We start from the raw sequence: 23,735 nt of genomic DNA, 5'->3' as shown, positions 1-23,735 counted from the left end.
GCAAATCAACTAACGACAGTGTCATAAAGTACATGGCATGGTGGGGGGACGGACAGAGGTAAGGTGTCAACAAGAACCTCTTTCCCTCTCTGTCATCGGATATCAGACAGCTGCTGGAATTGCAAACACACACAGAAACTCATTTGCATAGTATCTAAGGATGAGGGATAACACACACACACACACACACACACACACACACACACACACACACACACACACACACACACACACACACACACACACACACACACACACACACACACACACACACACACACACACACACACACACACACACACACACACACACACACACATAAAGACACTGGCGATCACAGTTGTTTAAACGGTGGCCCTGAAGTGCAAGTCAAAACAACATTTCACAAAACGCTACAGCATCTCAAAAAACACTTCAACATTTCAGAAAACGCCACAGCGTTTCAGAAAACACTACAGCATTTCACAAAACACTTCAACATTTCAACTTTTACGGAAAGGGTATTCCTTTAGGCAGAACACTTCTTGTTTGTGATTGGACAGAGCCAGCACCCGACAGTGCCACGTATTTCCTGTTTGGTACTATTCAGCTGTTTCTGCACACATTTTAAACTGAGTTGGAAAGAATGGAAGAAGAGATGGAAATCTTAAGTGAATATTTTGCAGATAAATCTGCACACTCATTATATACACTACACATTTTTCTTGGACTTTTTAACACCAGGAAGGAAATGGAATTAAATCGAGAAAATGTTTCATTGCGGAGGACCCCCTGTTTTGTCCCCCCCCAACTTGTCAAACCAAAGTTACACCCTTGCAAACACAGCCCAACATTTATGACTGTGGACGTTGTGAAGCATTTTGAATGCTTAAAAAAGAATCCAGAGAATCCTCTGACTTTAGAGACTGGTATAAGAAAAACCACACCAGTCTGAATAATGAATTGTGTTTCCCTCTCTGCAGCTGACAGCTGCTGCCTTCCACCAACTGGCTCAAGGGGCGTTCAAGAGCTCCAAGTGTTTTTCAGAGTTACAAAATATGGAATATATGTAATATAAAATACCAGCCATTCAACGTAAATATGAATATCTTACAGTTTTTCTATAATGTGTGTTTCCTGCCCTATGTCTTTATTATTTTAAAGCTTTTGGTCAAACATTTTGAATTGCCTTGCTGTTGACTTTTATGCTGCTCTTTGGGGAAGAACGATATGAGAGAGGAACAATCTGTTTCCATCCATGAGTACAGTGTGCATGATCCAGACACTCTGGTGGATTGTAAACAATAACAAGCCGACTTCATAAGGGTCAAGGGTCAACACCTACATTGTAAATTACTTATAAATGAGCATCATTACATCTGAATATTACATTCAATTGTTATGTATTCTAAAATGTGTTTCCAATAGCCTTTCAACCTCAATTGTATACAGATGTGTTATCTTTGTATATATTATGAATGTATGGGTGATTCCTCCGGCAAGATACTGGGACTGAGAGGGAGGGACAAGCACAATAGAAACCAGTGGCGTACCGCGTCTATCACTACTGGACATTCTGTAGACACACACCCGCCCACCACCGCCCGCCGCTCTAGTCAGATTTAAATGCACAACAACGCTTACTAAGACATTAACGAACCATTCAACCTGTTTCCATTTCAACGTTAAAAACAATAAAATAACAATAAATTGCATTTATCTAGATCCTCTGTCTCTCACCCTGGAACCGAGGGAAGCTCTGAAAGAATACGCCCATTGGCTACAAATCAATATTTGATTGGTTGATCAAACTGTCAATCCAAACGTATGCTCTCATTCAGTGTAAGGGCAAGGGCATTCTATCAAGGATATAGAATACCTTGGTTGAAGGATATTCTACCCAGAGACTCAGAAATATATCTGATTGGTTGAATTTTTTTCTAACACAAAACCACTCAAATGCTTAGTGCAGTGACCGAGAAAGAGAAACAAATCAATGTAACACTGTAATATTACAGATCAACAACACGGATATGATTTTCATTTAATCATTTTATTTATATTTTATACCATTTTATTTATATAATAAATCAATTTTTTGTTTGTTTTATCTGAGTCTTCCGGGGTATTCTCTGAATACCTTGAAGGCCCTGACGGTTCGCCACTGATATAAACTAAAGAAACTAAAAAGTGAAAGGCAAAACATGTTTTGGGGTAGGGGGAGATTATATATCATTATATTGGACTTTTCCAAAAGGACATTTTTCTATAAATTAATAAAATAAAATGTATTCACAATAAAACGATTTTACTATAAAAATAAGACACAATGTTGACATTTCCTACACATTTATGCCAGACAAAATTGATGGAAGCACAAAGTAAAAATTCCATTTACACGCACGCACGCACGCACGCACGCACGCACGCACGCACGCACGCACACACACACACACACACACACACACACACACACTCTGGCAGATGAACAGTGATGTCCTCCAGTTGTTTACATGACATACTCTTGCAGAAGTAGCTTGGTTCTAATCGAAAGCATGAAGCTATGAAAGCAATACATGAAAATGATATTAAAAACAAAGAAAGGGCGACCGAGGTTAAGCTCCTCTAATGCCACACGCTCAGCTTAGCCATCAGTCCCCCTCTAATTCTGTGAAAGAGAATTAGATTTCATTAAAAACAAAACAGAGGGAGACATAGACAATGAGAAAGAATCAGTGGAGCAATATTAGGTAAAGGACATGGTGGATCCACAAAGGGCAGAGGTCAATCTATGGTTGATTAGATCAACTGCATCATCTCCTCAAGCAAAGATATTTTGGATTTGAGACCAGCCTGGATGAATGTCGCATGAAAACCCACGTATGGTGTGTATGTCTGTGTGATAGAGGCTGGTTTTCATATCCACACGGGTGTTCAATGGTCCCTTAAGTGCTTGTCACGCTCACGTAGGCGCTTACGCAGGCGATCCCCGAGGGAAAGCACTCAAAAACAAACAGCCAACAGAAGAAGAGAGATGAAGAAAGAAAACACACACATGCACAAAAACAAAGTAGATAAAGTAGAGCAAATGGTTGCCATAAAAGATGCCCCCCTCCCCATCTCCATCCTGTTATATCGCCTGCAGGTCTGCCTGCCTGTCAGTCTGCGATGAGTTCTGACGCCTGTCACTTCGCAGAAAGCTAAATTAAATAAGTGACACTGCTTAATATTCTCACTAAGGCATAAATCTGTACAGCCGTTTTATGAGCCAGTGTTGAGTTTCATTCCAATACTTTATTGGCATCAGGCACATTCTCAGCAGATGCCAGTTATTTACAGCCTGCCGTCAACCTCTGCCTGATGCATTGGTCAGTGGCTCATTTTCTCTTGCCAATAAATTTGCCGTGTTGTTCTCAGAGCCGCCGTGTCTCATTCCGCTAAAGTGATGGATCACTGTAGTGGATATACTGTTTGCTAACAGTTCCCCCCTTTGTACCCTGGGATAACCAGAATCAGAATCCAGTTTATTACCAGTTACGTTTACACAGACAAGGAATCTACTTTGGTGTATGATGGTGCAAACATTAACACAACATAAGGAAACAAGTTGTAAGAGAAGATAAAATAGAACGTTATTAAGAGAAACGTTATGCCAAAAAATGTCATCGCGTCCGTAGTGAACGCACCATAAGGGCCTTCATTTAACTGTTTGGAGAGAGACAGGGCTGAGAGGAGAGAGCAAGAGGGAAGCATTTCACAATTCAAACATAACATGACTCAGCACGTTGTGGCTGTGTCACAGTCATTGTACTCCCCCATGTTGTTTTAATTTCTAGTCAAATAAACAGTTTGTAGTTTTACAGGCTGTAAAGCTGAGGCTTTAATACCTGATAATCCCTCATATCCCCTCAGATATTATCTCTTATTTGTATTTATTTAATCTTTATTTATACAGGTGATCTCATTTAGACATGACGTCTAATTCTCAAAACACATCAGCAAAACAATGCAAAATTAAAGACAGACATGAAAATCATACACAGACAGAATATGACCATAATTATAATTTTAGGACAATCTCATGATGTTTTGTTACGCGACAGTGTTTGTGGCTTTAACATTGTCTTTATTATTAGTCACAGCAGACCTTGTGATTTGCAGCAGATTATAGAACAGTAATCTATTTATGTTGATTTCTATTCAAAGAGGAATTCTTCTTTAAATAAACAAACAGACAGGCAGGCATTTTATCAACCTTAGACATGACATGTACAATATATACACTGAATAACTGAAACTTTGACTTTAATTAAATGTATGTATTTGTATTTAAACTTAACATTATTGCTTTCAACTAATCTAATACAGTTATGTGAAATATGTTGACATAAAACATCTAATTAAAGTCAACGTTTCAGTTTTATCAGTGGACAAAAAGGAGGTAGTTTACCCTCACCCTGAAAACAACTTACATCTAATGCGGCTTTCACACCAGCGCTTTTCAGTTTCTAGCTCCGAGCGGGAGCTTTTCTGGTTCAGCTCCGGTTTCCCTTTTCAGCTCCCGCTCTGTTCACACCGCCCACTGGCGCCCCAGAGCTGCCCCTGCTGCGTCATGACGTCACCGTTTACATCGCTGATTTGCTCCCCAACGGCACCCATTACGGCGCTCACAACAACAACAACAGTGTCGGGTCGATGATCGCGTTGCTTTTAATCACACGGAGCCAGAATAAATTGAATAACGACTTCTCCAACCTTATACTTTGCTCCAGAGTGCCGTGGTTCATTGTTTATTAATGTGTTTCTGCAGCATTTACCGACCGCTGCAGTGCTGGCTGCTCTTCCACGGGAGTTTATTCTCCCGTTAGCTCCCGGTTAGCTCGCACTGCAGCGGCCGCTCTAAAGTATTCACTGTCCGACTCACACAAGCAGCTGATGCATATCCCCAGTTCCCCTTAGCCTAAGTGAATGTGTGTCAGTCTGAATTGACACTGTTTGGTATCACAACGCTGTTATGAAAGTTTCTCTGGTATAAAACGGGTGATGTTAGCATAGCAACCGAAGCTAAACTGACTACTTGCATCCGATAGCTGCAATAATACAAAACAACACGTCTGCCTCTCTCCACAATGATCGATAACAGTGAACGGATGGTCAAAGTAAGGTACAAATAAACAGAATCACACGAAGCCTGGTTAGTGTTGCCTGACTTTATAAAGTGTTTATAAGCACACTGCTTGTAGGCAGGCATGACAGTCGACCCATGTTCAGGGGAGGTGGGTTTAGTTTCCTGCACGCCTCGACGTAAGCGACGTCGCCTCTTAGCTCTAAAGCTCTTGCCTCTGGACCGACAATTTTTTGGAGCTGGAAGTGAAGCGGATTCCGGAGCTAAGAGCCGGCGCCGCTGCGGTGTGAACAGGAAAACCCGGCGCTTTTCAGGCTCTAGCTCCGAGCCGGAGCTGAAAAGGCGCTGGTGTGAAAGGGGTATAAGAGTCATGAAACTGAAACAAACAGATGTGTGTTCCACACTTTATTTCCGTGCTCTGATTCCTTGTTAGCTGTGCTGATGGCTGCTGAATGTTCTGGAAAGTTTCACGGCTGACCAGACTGCCTCAGCAATAATCTCTGCAACACCAATCCTTCCATCCCAGATTCAACAATCAATAACACTGGCTCACCCCCCTGATGTGCATGGATGAACACACACATACTATACACCCGCTCTGCCTCCGACACAGACTGCATTTTTACTGCACTTTTTAAGTGTCATTTGGCTCTTCTCTCCCTGTTGGTCTTTTGTTTTCTGCTGATTGTTTAACAGGAAACAAAGACAGAAGCCACTGGGGAGGCGGTGAAAAACAACCGCTCTGCTCTCATTTATCCACAAATGTACTTTTCATTTAATCTCTCCCTCTCAGAAGACTAAACTCATGCTTTGTTGCTGTGTTTTAATATCTGCCTGTTACTATACCCCCACAGAGAAAATGTCAATTCAAATCCAGCAATTGTATTTACTTTGCCACGCAGCAGCAACAGAACGACCTCTGCTCTCCTTCCAGAACAATTGGATTTGAGGCTAAGAGCCCGACACTCTGCTCTCAGGACACGACCAAATCCCAGCAGCTAAAATAAATAAGTTTGACCATGGAAAGCAGTGTGGCGTCTGATTGGACAGCCATTGGCTTTCACCCCTCGGGAGAGAAGATCCTTATCAGAGCAGGGAACCAGTGGAGCCGGGCAGAGCTATGGAGCCTCTATAGGGCCGGAAGATTAGCAGTGAGGGGTCTGCAGCTGGTTCCACTCAGGCTGTGGAACTTAATGTTCTATGGGAAACCAGGTAGACATATCCATACAATAGTCATAAGATGGTTTTTTTCTCGCTTTCCTGTCTCTGAATTACTTTCAATGGCTGGTGTGGATGCCATTTTCAGAAGGGATCTTAAGGTTAAGATAGACAATATAATATTGGGTGACTACAATTATCACTGAGTTTGCTGGAAATAGGTAATTACCGTATGCACCATTACAATGGTAAAGGAGAACATTACTGGTGAAAGAGTACATTCCAATTACATTTATAATCAAACATCATGAAAATAAATGTGTATTTACAAGATAGTAATAATAAATGAACAAGTTAGGGGTTTGCATACTAATGCCACAATGTAAGAAATGGCTGTGAAATCTACAGTTATTTACAGTGTTTGTGCACAGTAAAGAGTAAAGAGTATAATAAACCGTGTTTCCAACCAAAAATTACAGTACCTCTGGAGTTACTTTAAAAATATCAGTAGTAACGTCCCAACTGTATAAAATCTCAGTAACCAACAATGTACTGTAGAAAATCACAGTAACCAACAATGTACTGTAGAAAATCACAGTAAGCAACAATGTACTGTAGATAATCACAGTAACCAACAATGTACTGTAGAAGATCACAGTAACCATAAATGTACTGTAGATATTCACACAGTAACCAACAATGATCACAGTAACCAAAAAAGAAAGAACCAACCGAAAAACCCAATTTCTAAAATAGCTAAAATATTGTAACGTTCACAAGGTGAGTCGGAAACAGGCTTCTCGTTATTAGGCTTTAATAACTCTTGTTCTTTACAGATGATCACAGGTACATGTACACTTTGTGGGTTCGACCTCACACTAACCTAACTCCTACCCCTACACATATATATATATATATAGCAGTGTCTACGTCACAACTCCCCGCCCTCCCCCGTCCGCTCCCCCAACCACAGGCGGGTCACAGGCCAGCATCACTGTGCAGCTCTATGATTGGCAGAGAGACGGGGGATGCCTGAGTGACACCCTGGACATCCTATGCAGGGTCGCTACACTACCCCCCCACTACAAAGTTCCTCGCCCACGAGGAACAAATAAACACAGCACAACACTACACTACACACTGTACTTTGACTAGGAAGGTCTGGGTGGACTACCATCCCTTCCAGTGAGACCAGGGCGCATTCTTGCCCTCTACAGGAACTGAGGGGTCTCACTATAACTTTACTACCAAACAAAGTCTCTGAAGCGACCCGGGGGTCGTGTCTGCCTTCTCGGCAGGGGGACTGGGGTCAGGAGGACCGGGGTTGCCGGATCTGGCCCAGGCGGCGAACAAATGGGGGACTGCTGCTCTGTTCGCCAGGGGGGCCCCTGGTCACTGTGCAGGGTCTCCAAAACGGCTGAACATGCCGGCCACCAAGGCATCTGTGACTGTCTCTGCTTCTTGATCAGGGAGAGCATACACCTCTGGCCACTTTGTGAAGTAGTCTATGGCCGTGAGAACGTAGCGGTTACCCCTGTTTGACAAGGCAGAGGCCCCACCTCATCAACCGCTACTCTCTCCATCGGGGCCCCGACGGGAAACTGTTGCAGCGGAGCATGGGAACGACCAGGGGGGCCCTTCCGCGCCATACACGGATCACAGCGGCGACAGAAGTCTTTCGACATCTCTCCTGCACTGCCCCCAGTAGCAGCCCTGACGAAGGCGCCGGAGAGTCTTAGTGACGCCAAAGTGCCCAGAGCCTACCGTTCCATGCATGGCCTTGAGTACGACCTCTTGCAGACCCCTCGGGACCACCACTTGCCACCTCTTCTCCCCCGTTGCTGGCTCCTTCCACGCCCGCTGTAGTACGCCCTGACACAGACGTAGAGTCTCAAACTGAGACCACAGCCCCTTGGTTGCTTTGGAGAGCACTGCCACTTCCTCCCACGGTGGCCGCTGCTGCGACTCAACCCACTGCAGTACAGGCTGTAGAACGGCGTCCCGCTCTTGCTGTTGCTTCCACTCTGTCACATCCACTGTCTGGAGCTCCCGGCAGATAACCTCTTCCACTTGCTGCGCTGCCGCACAGACGATGTCCTCCTCCAGCAGCTCCTTTTCACGAGTCTCTCTCTTCTCGCAGTAGTGGCATCCGCCGGCGGCACACGGGCGGCGGGAGAGAGCGTCTGCATTTGTGTGGCGCACCCCAGCCCGGTGCTCCACCCTGAAGTCGAAAGCTGGGAGCTCTTCTAGCCACCTGGCGACCTGCCCTTCTGGCTCTTTGAACGTCATGAGCCACTGTAATGCAGAGTGATCCGTCCTCACCGTGAACGCCTGCCCGCACAGGTAGTACTTAAAGTGCCTGATGGACAGCACCACTGCCAACAGTTCCCTGCGGGTGATGCAGTATCGTCACTCCGCTTTGTTGAACGCCCAGCTGAAGTATGCCACCACCCGCTCCCCCTCTGGTGTAGTCTGGGAGAGCACTCCGCCTACCCCAATGCCGCTAGCGTCTGTGTCGAGGGTGAACGGCAGCCTGGGGTTGGCTGGGGCGAGAATCGGGGATTCACTCAAGGCACGCCGAAGGCCGTCAAACGCTGCTTGACATTGCTCAGACCACAGGAAATCCCTGTCCTTCTGCAGCAGCTGGAACAGGGGTGCGGCAGTGCAAGCAAAACTCCGTACACATTTCCTGTAGTACGAGGCCAGGCCCAGGAAACTCTTCAGCTGTTTCTGGTTGCGAGGATTTGGCCAGCCTGTGACCGCCTGCACTTTCTCGTGCAGGGTGCCGATGCCCTCCCCCCCCACTTTGTGCCCCAGGAAAGTGACCTCTCTCTGCAGGAAATGACACTTATCTGGATGTAGCTGTGCTCGGGTGACGCAGTCCGGGGGTGACAGGTGGGGAATTGTCCTGAGTGGGCGTCACCGGGGATACAGGAACGGAGGGAGGGTTTTCCTCGGTTTCTAGGGTACTCACGGTGGGTGTAGGGGGTCTCCCCGCAGGTTCAGCAGGGTTGTGGATACGGGTCATAGTAATCACAGGCCCCCCCTGGAAACTCACGCCTCTTCCTTTCATAGCCACCAACTTTCCTGTGACTGTGCGTAGACGCACCGATGTTGGCTCAAACATAGTCCCACTGGGCAACACATCTGCTCTCACCAGGGTTACTGTAGAGCCTGTGTCCACCAGTGCAGCGCAGCGCACCCCCTCCACATCGACAGGGACATAGCAGGAGTCCCCACCAGCACGGCCCACCGCGACGACAGGCTCCACGCCTATGCTGTCATCTTCTTCAGGAGGGCGTAGAGTCTGGCTCCCCCGGCTGTGCTGTCGGGCTCCTTCCTCGGATGTCTGAGTCGGTGGCAATAGAGCTGTGGTTTGGTTGGGGAGTCTTTGGGCTTGGTTCCACATATTCTCCTTTATGCGGGCCCCCCGTCATTTCCCTGGGCCGCCTTGGGGCAGTCTCTGGCCAAATGTCCTGGCTGACCACACCCCCAGCAGACCCTGGTACTTGGTCTGTGTGTTGGCTGCAGAGAAACAGCCCTTATCATTTCCGTCATCTCGGTAACCCATGCAGGCTTCTCCTCCTCCCTGCAGCTCCTCACAGCCGGTGCTGCCGGCACTCCGCTGCTCCTAGCAGCTCCACTCCACACCTTCTCTCTCTCCACAGCCATCTCCAAGGCTGCCTGCAAGGACTGTGGATGCTTCAGCTGTACCTCGACCCTCAAGTCCGAAGGGCGGAGAGCCCTGATGAATTGATCACGTGCCAGCTCACTCTGCACTCCTGGTGGCATGTGTGCATACGCCCGCCGCGTCAGGCTCTCCACGTTGTTAGCCAACGCACGCAGCGTCTCTCCAAACTTCCTACAGCGGTTACTCAACTCGTTCCGGAGCAGCTCTGGCGGGAAACACTGTCCAAACCGCCTCTTCAAACCCCCGCTAACGCTTCATAGCTGAGTCGGTCCACAGGGCTAAGTAGTAGCAGACATGAAAGAGCCTCGTCTGTGAGGCACAAAGCTAGCTGTAGTGCTTTAGTCTCTATTGACCACCCCCCGGCATGTGCAAGTAGTTCAAATTGGGCATGGAAAGCCTCCCAGTCTGCCTTACCCCAGTATTTGGATGTTTTCACGGACCCGGCGGCGGCTGCTGCTGGTTGATGGGTGCCGCCATTGTTGTTTACATCCAGCTTGGAAATGGCACGAAATGCCACTGAAGACGGTGACATTCCCGCGTCTCTAGCCATCTTCACCGCCGACTCTCTCAGGCGCTCTCTCGCCTCCCGTGCACTCATGAACTCTCTACTCATGTCCTTCGACCACCCGCATGCTCCATCTTCCTCTTCATCACTACTTTCCTGCTTCACTCCCATCTTGCTGAACTTTTCCATCTCCGCTAGCTTCCCGGCTAGCTCCGTGACGCAGTTACGGACTCCCGTCAGGATAGACGTCCTCCGTTCGAAAAGTCACTTCTGACACCAATGTAACGTTCACAAGGTGAGTCGGAAACAGGCTTCTCGTTATTAGGCTTTAATAACTCTTGTTCTTTTCAGATGATCACAGGTACATGTACACTTTGTGGGTTCTACCTCACACTAACCTAACTCCTACACATATATATATAGCAGTGTCTACGTCACAACTCCCCGCCCTCCCCCGTCCGCTCCCCCAACCACAGGCCCGCACCTCAACCAGCATCACTGTGCAGCTCTATGATTGGCAGAGAGACGGGGGATGCCTGAGTGACACCCTGGACTTCCTATGCAGGGTCGCTACAATATCTTAAATAAACCAACATATTTTTCTTAATATACATAATCTTGATGCAGTGTAATTACTAGTTTGGCTATACTAGATATTTTATATACAAATACACAAACACCGTACTTGGAAGTTACTGTGTTTCATTTTACAGTTAAAACACGATTACCGTAAACACAAATACCGTACTTGTAAATTACTGTTTCATTTTACAGTTAAAACACTATTACCTTAAACACAAATACAGTACTTGCAAGTTACTGTGTTTTATTTTACAGCTATAATACTACTACTGTAATACAAAAATAAAGTAAATGCTAATTACTGGTTTTCATTTGACAGTTAAAACACTATTACTGTACTGTTCTCACTAGATGTTCCTGGAATCTAGCTATTCAGTCAGCATAAACATAAACTTCAAATAATTCCAGGAGAACGGGATTCTGAATTGGAGATTACTGAAGCTCCTGAATATTCTTATATTCTTTATTGTAAAACTGTAACACACAAGAAAAATACATTGTTTTACAGTTGCAATGAGATAAGTATACATGACAGGCATGGGCGCGGGAAGGGGGGTGCTGAGGGCGCTGCAGCACCCCCTAGCGGCAGGCAGGTGGTGGTTTATCTACTCTGGAACTAGCTAAACTAGTTATACATATATTTAGTCTTTACTGTCGGGTCACTTATTACAGGTTCAGCGAGCTGCATGAGCCTGACGAGCTGTCAGGAGAGGGAGAGGAAAAGAGAGCACCCCGTTTATTGTTCCCATTTTATTATCCAGAATTACTGTAAACCTTTGAATAAAGTAGTTAATATACTATTAGTAGTTTGTTTGAATGCATTAATTACGTTTTTCTTTCATTAACATAAAATAAATCTAAGGTTAAGGTAGATAATTATGTTCTCACCACTACGGTAAACAGCATTAATCAGAGTTTTGTATACGTAGTGTGTTCAACTGAGGACCCTGAACGCACCGCCATGCGCTCTTGAGAGAGTGCGAGCTCCACCATAATGCAGCCCTTACCACCACGGTAAACTGTATTAATCGGAGTTTTTACATAGTGTGTTCCCTGACAGTAAAACGCCGACCAAAAAAAACCTGTACTCGCATAGTGCTATGATAGCACTTCCTGCGGATTATCTCTCTCATCAGCGCATGCCCACTAGCTCTCTCCCTTACAGGAGCAACAACTGGGGTAGTGTTGTAGCAGACGTCATTCTTTGGCAGGAGCTCTAAGGCCCCCCTCTGCCTCCGCGCGTCCTTTTGTGAATGGGTCAGATTAACAGAGGAAGAATTCAGAAACCATTGGTGAAGTTATAACAAATATGCTGATTTAATGGCAAAAGATACAATAACACAACATTACGAAGTAATCCGGATTACTCCGGCTCTTGTTCCTCCCGCCGGGAGATCTAACTTACTTGTCTTGTCAGCCGGAGGAAGAGAGAGCGAACACACGAACACAAACAGGAGGTATAGAGGTACCACGGGGAGGAGTCGGGTGAGATTCTCCTCCCACAGAGCCCATCCTGCAGCATTCCAGAAACTGTAGTTGTGTCTAAAGAATATTCCCTTGCTCACAAAGATAACACAAAGATTTCATCTCTCATATCTCCAACTTCTGGTTACACAGACTGCTTATTATTAATACAAAGTAATTAAACACACACATCTACTATTCAAGAGATGTAGACTTCCCTGACATGTTGGAGATCTTATCAAGAAGGTCCCTTCCCCCACCTAGCCTCCTGTCCGCGGAGGAGCGCGCTGCGATGTCTGAGGAGAAGCTAGTGGTAGTATACGGCTAAACTGCACCCTCTCCTCCTCCAGACGGCTAAAACGTTGAGTGACCGAGGCCATCGACCCAAAGAGCCCTTCCGCGGCAGCGGGGGCAGAGGTTTCTTCCCCTCCGCCCAACCGGCTGTTCGCGGCAACAGATGGGCCGCCAGGCTCTCATCGAGGGGGGAAACGCCAGGACACACCGTGTCTGATCGGCCCTGCACCCTGATAATGCCCGACAAGGATGCAGTGGAGGCCTTCGCCTTCAATGGACGCCGCCATGTCGCCTCCACACACTGCCAGATGTCTGGCAACGGGGGCGAGATGATGGCCGGCTGCGCCGTAAAACCCCTGCCTAAGGCGGCTTATAGGTCTCGGTGGCAGTGGTGGGGGGAGCGGTAGGCCTACACGCTCCGCCGTCTGGGTCATCACCGCTGGATCATCACCGCTGGGAAGTCCAATCGCGCAGACCTAAGTCTTGGGCCCTCCTGGCCGTCGACCACGCGGCCCCTCGGCAGAGCGGATTCAAATGGCACATCCTGCAGATCGTCCATTTCCACCACCTCGAGGTCCGGATCATCAACCTCCATGTGCACCTGCTGGCCAAGCCTCCAGAAGTGCTCCGCACGATGCCGGCGATTCAGCAACGGGATCGAGCGACAGGCAACGCAGCCCGGTGTCTGGCCCATTCCCTGCTCGGCATGGTCCTGCCCCAGGCACTGGAAGCACTGGCGGTGCAGATCCGCTCCCGCAATCAGGCCAGGGTCCGACGGGCAGCTACGATGCTCCAGGAGTGGCTCCATTTATAATTTATAATTATTTGGGAGCCTTCCTGACACATGCACATGCATAAATGTAAGTTTTGTGTTAGTCATTTAACATGCAAGAATCATATACTCATCAGTCCAAAGCAGAGAAATGTTATTTTAAGTTAAAGGTGAGCTAGTCCCTGTGGATATCACCCCTTCTCAATGATTCTAAATGTTATATTCATTCACCATTTACCGTTTGATAAAATATTAGTTTATCAGAAATATGTTTCTCTTCCATAAAACAGGTTTGAGTAATAAATTACCCAATATAAAATCAATTACTCAATATAATTGACTCTTCCCTCCCTTTTCTTACATATGTCACATATGAAATAATAACTTAGGAGTCTATTTAAGCATGGTGTAGTTTATAATCTATTACTCGAGAAAACTCAGTATCACCTGTGTGCAGTTTGCAAAAAAACAAAAAAAAACAATTGTGAGACACATATTATGCAGGAAATGCATACCTTTTTTGAAAAACAAAGCATATCTGATTTGGGAGGAAAAGCTTCATCCCCCTTAACATCTGAGTTACCACTGAAGGCATAGCATGAATGATAGTGGGTGTCTGAGGGTGTCACTACTGAGAAACGTCAAACAAATTCAAAACCTTACATTTGAAAACAGGTTTGCATTCCTCCACTTAAAGTGACGTTATCATTGGAAACAATAAAAGCTAATTGTTTTGATGTAGAATCTATCAATTGAATCGTTAGAGCAGAACAGAATGGTTGTATTGTAGCCTGATTACCGTGCAGCCTCTAGTTTTACCAGGTGGAAACATTGTCCATATAATGTGAATACATGTAGAACTAAGAGGCCCCTGACATCAGGCCTATTTTAAAAATAGTAGGGGCTTTTAACAGCTTACCAACCTACAGGCATCCTCTGCATAGCAGTATGAATAGCCTTAAAAAAACAACCCACTCTGCGGTAACGAGAGTCATGTGTCTGACCCAAATGCCCCAAGTGAAGCCGTTAGTCCCATCTGACTGACCCAAGGGTTGGTGCTGGTGTGACAATGAGGCTTCCAGGTGTTCAAAGCAGATGTCAAGCTTTTAGTTCATGGCTCGGTGGGGGGAGCAGATCCACGTGAGACAGTATCAATGGCTGTAATGTTCAGTTTGAGGAGCGTCATTGTCTCTGGGAGCAGGGAATGGTGTCCATTCTCGGACCAGACCATTAATGTCATTTCATGTAGAGCAGCTATAGCATCTCTGTGACTGCACTCAGCCGGACTGTAGCAGGGTAGAACTGGGTGACTCTTAGTGAAGCCGTCCAAGGCCATAGACAAAATGGAATCACGTACTAACAGAAGGGACACAAGGTCATCAATGTCTCTCTTTACCATTAGCCTAATTGCACAACAAATGAGTAGGGGAAAATAAATGTGGAACACTAATCCATTATGTGAAATGTTGAGTTAATCTAAATAATTACTTATGGGTTGAAATCAAATTAACATTAACATTAGAACTAAAGTCAGTCAAAATTGGACTTGCACGGATCAGAATCTAAGCAATACACCATTTTACCAGCTCTGTAATGAAAAGGATAACAAGATTAGGTACATTACAGGCAGTGATGTACCTGAACGCGTTCATATTTTGGGCGAACGTGAACTGAACGTACTGTATTTCCGCTAGATGAACGTAATTGAGAACGCGTTCATTCTCAGCGCTGTATAACGGCGTTCAAAAGTGCGTTCATTCTCAGCACTGTATTATAACTGCGTTCAAAAGTGTGCCAGATTTCATATGCCTTTCAGCCGAAAACCCAGTTAAAACACACCGTAAACAGGCTTCAAAATAATGTGGAAAACCACCCAATCTGGCAACAGCAAGCTGCCTGTGACGCATACGCGCCTGTCACCCCTGGCTGTCGCACTAAAATATAAATATACTAAATATATTATCAGACTCCTCACAACAAACAATGTGGAACCGGCGAGCATTGAATGAATTAATTAATTAGTATGGATGAAGCCGAGAGCAGCTGCAGCAGCACTCGCTCAGAGTGAGACTCTACGGCGTCGGCGTATGAGCATTTAAAAGAGTTTTACGTTAAAGTCAGTACTGACTCAGACGGAAAAAATCAAACGTTTGCCTGTAAACTGTGTCCGCCCGGTTTGAAAAAGCAAGTCCGTACATCGACGACAAACCTTAAACGGCACATTGAGAATAAGCACACGTCTAGCCTTTCACGGTATGTGCGAGTGGCGAATAAAAAAGAGAGCCAACACAGATCCACTACCACCCAAATCCCATTAACATCGTACAGGAGACAAATAATAGCTTGCAGCAACGTATTGAAAAAATAACTATGAACTATAAATTAGTTCATTTTTGAAACCATGAACTTTAGTTCAACATTTTGAATTATGAACTATGAACTGAACTAGTTCATTTTAAAATTTGTGAACTGTGAACTGAACTAGTTCATGTAGAAAGTGAACTTTCCCAACACTGATTACAGGAGTGTTAAAACACCCAAACATGCACACTTATCTTATTCTAGTAGAGATTAGAGGACAAGGTCTAATGTTGTGAACAAAATGATCAAGTCAAAGTTATTTTATTTATTCTATGTACCACATTTAATTTAATAATTAATCTTGAATTACTAATAACTTTAAAGAAGGCAACAATTTACAATTTGGATAAGGTGAATACTTATTCAAAGTGTGTGTGTGTGTGTGTGTGTGTGTGTGTGTGTGTGTGTGTGTGTGTGTGTGTGTGTGTGTTGTGTGTGTGTGTGTGTGTGTGTGTGTGTGTGTTGTGTGTGTGTGTGTGTGTGTGTGTGTGGTGTGTGTGTGTGTGTGTGTGTGTGTGTGTGTGTGTGTGTGTGTGTGTGTGGTGTGTGTGTGTGTGTGTGCTTGTCTGGTTTTTAAAACATTTGGGACAGCAGTGAAAATGTTATGAGAAACAATTTGTTGCTTAGATTAAACTCGAAGGAAGCTAGACTGGAACATTTTAAATAAATCAAAGCACTTGCACATTAATTAAATACATTTGACATTTAGCTCGAGCTGGGTTCAATACTTTTCTTTATGGTATTTAAAATTGGGCTCGAGTAGAACCCCTGGATTTGGCTTGCAACACAAAGTGATACTGATCTCTGTAGGACTTGGAAGTGTCATGATTCAAAGTGTGGGCCTGTGAAAGAGAGGCCCTTGGAAAACAACATCTATTGTTTAACTGTAATTACTTATTTTAAAGAGATTGCCCAAGGTTTAAAACATTTATTATGCACACAATAAAAACTTCAACAAATATATTGATCCTGGCTCCAGCGACCTTTACTCTATTGTTCATAAGCTCGGTTTCAGAAAACTTGTCAGTAGTTTAACAACTATTTAAATTTTAGTAATGTCTATAGAGACCAATTGGTTGATACGAGAAATAATTTGAAGCAGTTTAATAAAGAATGTTAAACTATTTTTAAAACTGTAATTGAACTTCAACTTAGGGGTGCGCGATATGACGATATCAGGTCTCCACGATATGCTTTTTCAGAGATATCGTATCTATCGTGATAAAAAAAAAAAAACTATACATTTTTTTTTTTTTCCCTTCAGTTATGCTAAAGTCTTTTATTGCACTTCAAGTCTAAAGTTTACATTTTAATTGTTTGGCACTGACTTTTCCTCATTGATGTTTTATGTTTTACCCTCCTTTTCATGTTTATTGATGTTGACTGCTAGTGCTACCTCAGAAAGTTCATTTTTATACTGAGAAACTGTGCCTTGAAGCCATATCAAAATGTTGAATTGTTCATTCAGGGATTCATTTCAGAAATAAAACCAGCTTGAAATGCTATTTTGGTCTGTTACTCCTTTTTTGTTTTAGTTTCTGTTACCTTGTAGGTGCTTGTACTGTTAAGTAACTTGAAAAATAACCATAATAACCGACATGAAAAAATATCGTGATATATATTTTTCAATATCGCCTACCAACTCAACTTATATTAATTATCTGACTCCAGTGGCCAGTTGGAATAGATAATCAACAAAGTTTCCATTTTGCAGCAACAGCGCAAAAGGTTTCAATAATAATTAGTATTATGTCTGAGTCCGGGTTTCCGCTAGGATTTTTTCTCGCCGGTCAAATGTCCGGGCAGAATTTATTTTACCGGACAAATTTGAAACTTACCGGTCATATTTCAATAATAATAATAAGAGTTGTGTAGCAGAGTTTCCGTTAGCAGGTAATTACCGGACTATGAGCAGATATGCTTCAGTTTAAAACTCAGTTCACGGGGCTCATTTTTATATTGCTTCAGATCGAAAAATTCAGATAAATTTTTCAATAAATTATTCCACAAACAACAAACAACATAATTATTACATTCAAACAAACTACTTGTAGTAGATAACGTACATTATTCAAAAGTTTACATCACATTTGAATAATAACACGGGAGAAATCGGATCCTCTCTTTTCCCTCCCTCTCTCTCCTGACAGCCCGTCAGTTTCTCATGCAGCTCCTGCAGCTCGTTAAACAGAGGGCGGGGCTTCAGGTGATTATGCAGAGCTGCGTGTCTCGGTCAGACTCAGCAGCTGATCTGATCTCTCTCTCGCGTCCGGTTACACTTCACTCCCGTTCATGTCCATATCGATCAGATTCAGCTCTCCCGATCGGCCTTTATAGAGAGCACCGATCAAACTATTAAGAGTGAATATCGGCCGATAATGACCGGCGGCCGATCGATCGGAGCCTCCCTAATTATTACCAGACATTTTGACCGGCAGGTTTGGAATTTACCGGTTTTTAATAAATCTTACCAGCTAAAAACCGGTAATTACCGGCTAACGGAAACCCTGGTCTGAGTCTAGTTCTGTCTTATCTGCTTTGTTTCGGAATGTGTTCAATACATTACATTTGTATTCATTATTACTATACAATACATAGATTAAGAATAAATGAAACAAATAATACAACATTGACCTACAAAAACAGATTTTGCAACCCTGATCTCCTCAGGCAGGTCTCTGAGGGTCTCGGGGCGCAGGACGGGGCATAGGGTTTATACAAGGTCACAAACATATCTTAACATACCAGCAATACCATTTAAGAATGGATTCTTAAATCAATAATCTTCTTTTCTTCTTACACCTACAGCGCACACCCTGAACAGTGTGCTTCTTGTTTACATTTTTCCCCTGCACACTCAGATGCAGGACATAAAAAAACACTCTTTTGCTATTTATTTTCATTTTGCAGCACATTTATACTACCAGAATTTTGCTTTACAGCTTTATATTATTTATTTTTCTCAAGTCATTTACTTTTGGTGAGATAACTAAAGTTTGGTTCATTTTACCCTGTCTATGGACTGATTCATTATTAGTTGTTACAAAACATACACAAGACGGCGGGACAAACCAATATAGACCCCCCATACAAACAATCAGACAAACAAAACATGAACTCGTAATAAACACCAGCGTGACAGCAAAGCTCATCCAGCTCAATTTAGTCCGAATTATGAGGTTTCAGAGGGGGTAGGGAATTATCTCTAGTGGGGCGCCTTGACTCGCACGTCCACCCTTGTACAAGTGCTAAGATCGTGCCTGAAGACCGTCCAAAAGCAATAACTAGCTTATCCTCTTGCGACAACCACTACTCCATTAGTGGCGCTATGAACCCCCGACCAGGAGAACATAGATTTTTTTCCCTACCCTTTCTCTCCAAAAACAGCCCAGTTAACTGTAGTCCTACTCGACCAGCCTATACACTTGCTATCGAGTTCATTTCAACGATGAAACACAGTTTTGTTCTACACTTTGCTTGCCACTGCCCACCTGTGATCAATTAGCCTATAATTGTATGTATGCACCCCGGACCGCCACCAGCTCCTCTAGCCATGTATAGGGAACTGTGGCGCATCGGGTGATGTACGCATCTCGCGCTGCCCCGGCCTTGCCAGCAATGTAGAAGACGGTCACAAACAACGAGTGCTTTTAGACCATCCCTGTTTTTAATAGAGATTGCGGTGGTGTGAGTTAAAGCTATAGACAAAAAGCTGTGACTTTCTCCCTCTCAGCTGCACAGCTCCAGCCCCACAAACACAGGGAGGTTTTACACACACACCCGAGCTTGCAGCTGGAGCCGTGTTTACAGAGGCGATAGCAGTGATATCTCCGGCTGCTTATTTTCAACTGCTGTGTTTGGCCGCTAAAACCCCCAGAATTCGGCGATTTGTCCAATACAAATCTTTTACATTGCTTTCACACAGAAGCTCCACTTCACTGATGCCTTTTTTTAAGGTCTCTCTAAACATGAGCTGTGTATGCTTGTATGGCACTTTCGTCGCGAGCAGCACACACAGAGAAAATCAGCCAGGACTGATTCCCCAGACAATGATCCCCTGGGTTTATTATCCCCAAATGTTCATTAACCAAAAACGAAACACAGCCGCTCAGTTTCACAGGTAATTTTTTAGGATACCGTCAATCACAGATTCTGGTAAGGCAATGTCCAAATGTAGATTTGAAAATCACACTTACCAGCTCTGAAGATTTGTTGGTATACTGCCGACAACGCCAATTTGTAAGGGAAACTTCTGTGTAGCAATGCAGTGGGAGTCACCGACTCAGGAAGGAGACACGGTAGAGCAGGAGCTTCGATGTCAAACACTGGAGGTTTATTTGGAGTTACGGCCGGAGGATTCACATCACAAGTCACAGCAGTCACGGTCTGACTGCACGGGTGCATTGCCACGTCAATTCTGGAGCGCCTCTCTCTCTCGTTAGCCCATTTAACTGGTTTCACAGAGAGTAATCAACATATTTTGATAAGATAGTTTAAACAGTTGGGCACACTGAGTCACTTGCGTCCGTCACTTATGGCCTCGAAGATGTCATACCTTGGAGTCCACAAACAACAAAGAAGGAAGTGTCCCAGTGCACCCACAACAACAGACCATCTGTGACCTAGTGTTGACCAGTCACAGAATGGGAACAATAACATTATGGAGCAGCCTATGTCCTTAAAGGAGATACACAGATGTCAGGGTTGGTCATGTACGTCATATCTAGGAGTCTAGGACAATTATTTCCCTAACACTTACTGTAATTAATTTTACAGTACGTAACTGGCAGCAATTGACAAGTTAGCTTGTCAATTAATTAATTTTAATTAATTTTACAGTAAGTAACTTGTAAATTGCTGCCAGTTACGTACTGTGAATTTCACGGTACGTTTCTTACAGTGCAACACATGGAAGATATGTTTCATATTTGCTATTATTACAAAGATTATCTGAATGCAGCTTTTCGGTAAATATTATTTTTGCATTTATATACAGTGGATCTTTATGCAGAAGACTTCAATCATAAAAAAAGGAAATCACTGCCTAAATGAGGAGCAAATGCTTCTTTGCTGTTTTTTCCAGATAAGACAAACACCTTTTGTAAAGTTTGCGTTAAAAGTTTCCAGAATTAAAAGCCTCAATGGTAGTTTTGCCAGTAAAATTATGAAATGATGATGTATTATTGGTTTGTGTAGAAGCCTTGACAACTGTTGCATCTCAGCAAAGTGTTTCAAGGTGTGTGTTGTTGAGCGCGATGTGCCAAAACAGGAGAAGAATGTTCCAGGTCTTAGGGGTATACTTTAAGTGGTTCAATGCATCAAGCCAGGTTCTTGTCGGAGGCTTTTACAGCGCGTGTCCTCCGAGTCCTGTGTTCACGTGTAATAACAGAATCAACATTTCTTAGTGATATTCTCCGCCAGTCTTTGCTTTTACTCATTCTACAAGAGAACTGTGATGAAGTCCGTGTCTTTTAACACTTTGGCGCATAACACACTCCGAAACAATTAACTTCAAACAAATTCAATATTTTAAACTCACATGGTGGTACTATGGCAACAGCTTCACCTTTTCATTTTCAGTATACGTACTTATGTCGAGAATTTGTTTGCTATAAACTGGAATAAATCTGTAGAAACTACTAACTGTTGAAATACTAATACTTATTATTAGACATTTTTAAACATTACATGAGTTAAGATATAGGGAAATGAAATGCATGAATACAATGTTGTACCTCCACTTCCTTAGAGGAATAACCTTATACTATTATATCTGTGAGGATTTGTCAGTTTTATGTTTTCATTGTAGTTTTTGGTTGAGTTGGTGTCCACTGATCATAATCCATTGATCATAATTCCATTGTTGAGGTATACTAAAATAGAAAAATACTATTTTGAGTACAGTGTGCTCCGATTGGTCGGGACCAGTTGGGACGTTGTGAATCGCGCTGAGCTCCGTGGAGGTGTGATTTCTTTGTTTAGCGATACACAGCGAAACACAGCCAAACTCAACCTGAACACACACAAAGTCACAGCCGAAGTAAAAACAATAAGTGTGGCTTGATATTGAGTAAGAAAAAGGTTGATAAACGCTGTGAGAATGGGTCTGCAGCAGGGGCGTCGCCTGGACCTGGAAACATTCGGGAGTTAGCCCACAGTGGCGGCGCTACAGTCGAATTTTCTACTGCAAGACTCCCCACACACACATACACAATTGCCCCATCTGGTGTCACAAACGTGTGCCTGCATTAGCGTTGTTACAGCAATGGATTATGGGAGATTCTCATAGCACGTGAGGATCTCTTGAGGGTAAGGTGTCACGGATGAGTGAAGGAAGCAGGACCCAAATGCAGATAACTCTTGAGAAACCCTTTATTTCAAGGATACAGATAAATACCGAACAGAACACTCTCCGGTGAACTCCGTCACCAACAAACAATGACCCAACACTGAACACAGACAGAGACAAGACTAAATACAAGAAGGGGTAATCATGACAACGAGAAACAGCCGGGCAGGGGAGGAAAAACACAAGGACAACAGGTGAACACAATCGGGTAATCAGGGAGGGAAACAGACAGAAAGCAGACAGGCAGGAAACGGGGGTGAACACTTAACACAATAAGACAGGAAACCCAAAGACCAGAAAAACACCAACACAGACAAAACTACAAACGTGACCTAACATGTGAATTGTGACAAAGGTGCCTGTATTATCTCGGTGGACAAAATGTATGTTTTTATTTTATAAGGACAATAACGTACTGTTGTGTTTGTTTAGTTTAATGTTAATTGTTTAATGCTCACAGTCACAGCAACATGTTTTTTGTGTGATTGGCTATTTGTTTTATATGATTTATCAACGTGATCATCAATAGCTAATCTGAGCACCAGAAACCAGCTCACGTGTCCTTTTATGCTGCCCATTGAAATGCAGGTATGTGAGTTTTGTACACCAGTTTATTTATGTTTAATGTTTCACATTGCTCCACATGATGCCTCGACTACAAAGTCTTCCATGTTTCTACGCTTCTTCCTCTGCGTCACAGTTTCGGGAATATCAAGATCATTGCACAGGGCCTTGGTCTTGTCATAGACCTCATGTGCTTTCTCGTTACTTCGGTAACTTTTCAGTGTGTTCTCAACTGCTGTTTTGTAATCTACTGCCTGCACCAAGTCAATTGTTTCTTTCTGCAGGTATTTGTGCAGGCCCTGAGTGGTTGAGAGCAGTGTCTGGAACATGACAGCATGTAGATGGTACTGAATGTTCAAAGCTTGCTTTCCAGTCCCTTTGCTAGAGGGGCTGAAAGGCTCCCTAAAGTCTTGATCAAAGCAGGGAGGTTTTTGACATGCCCAGCGAACAAGTTGTTTGTCCCCTACCTCTAGCTGTTTCTGAAATGTTTGCAATCTCTGATGGCGGACAATTGATGTGGAGAAGAAAGAGTAGAGACACTCCAGTAGATCAACGCAGGTATGTGTGTTTTGTACACCAGTTTGTATAAGTTTAATGTTTGACATTGCTTATGAAAAATATACTACCACTATACGATCACTGATGTTGTGTTGTTGACTGGACTCTTATTTTGTAAAAGAGATAGCAGGTGGGGATCTCTTAAGCAATGCAGCTCACGTGTCCTTTGTATATGCTGTCCATTGAAATGCAGGAAAGTAATCAGCTCTGAGTGATCTGTTGCCGAGGGGACACTACACCAGAGTTACATAAGCAGAGATAAAGTGCTATTTTGGGAATTATTTATTATTATTATTTATCTTCAGGAAGATTTTAAATATTGAAGTTAAAAGC

This window comes from Pseudochaenichthys georgianus, chromosome 10, assembly GCF_902827115.2.
Source record: "Pseudochaenichthys georgianus chromosome 10, fPseGeo1.2, whole genome shotgun sequence".
Lineage (NCBI taxonomy): Eukaryota > Metazoa > Chordata > Actinopteri > Perciformes > Channichthyidae > Pseudochaenichthys > Pseudochaenichthys georgianus.
The sequence above is the reverse complement of the archived record's forward strand: the minus strand, read 5'-3'. Positions refer to the sequence as shown.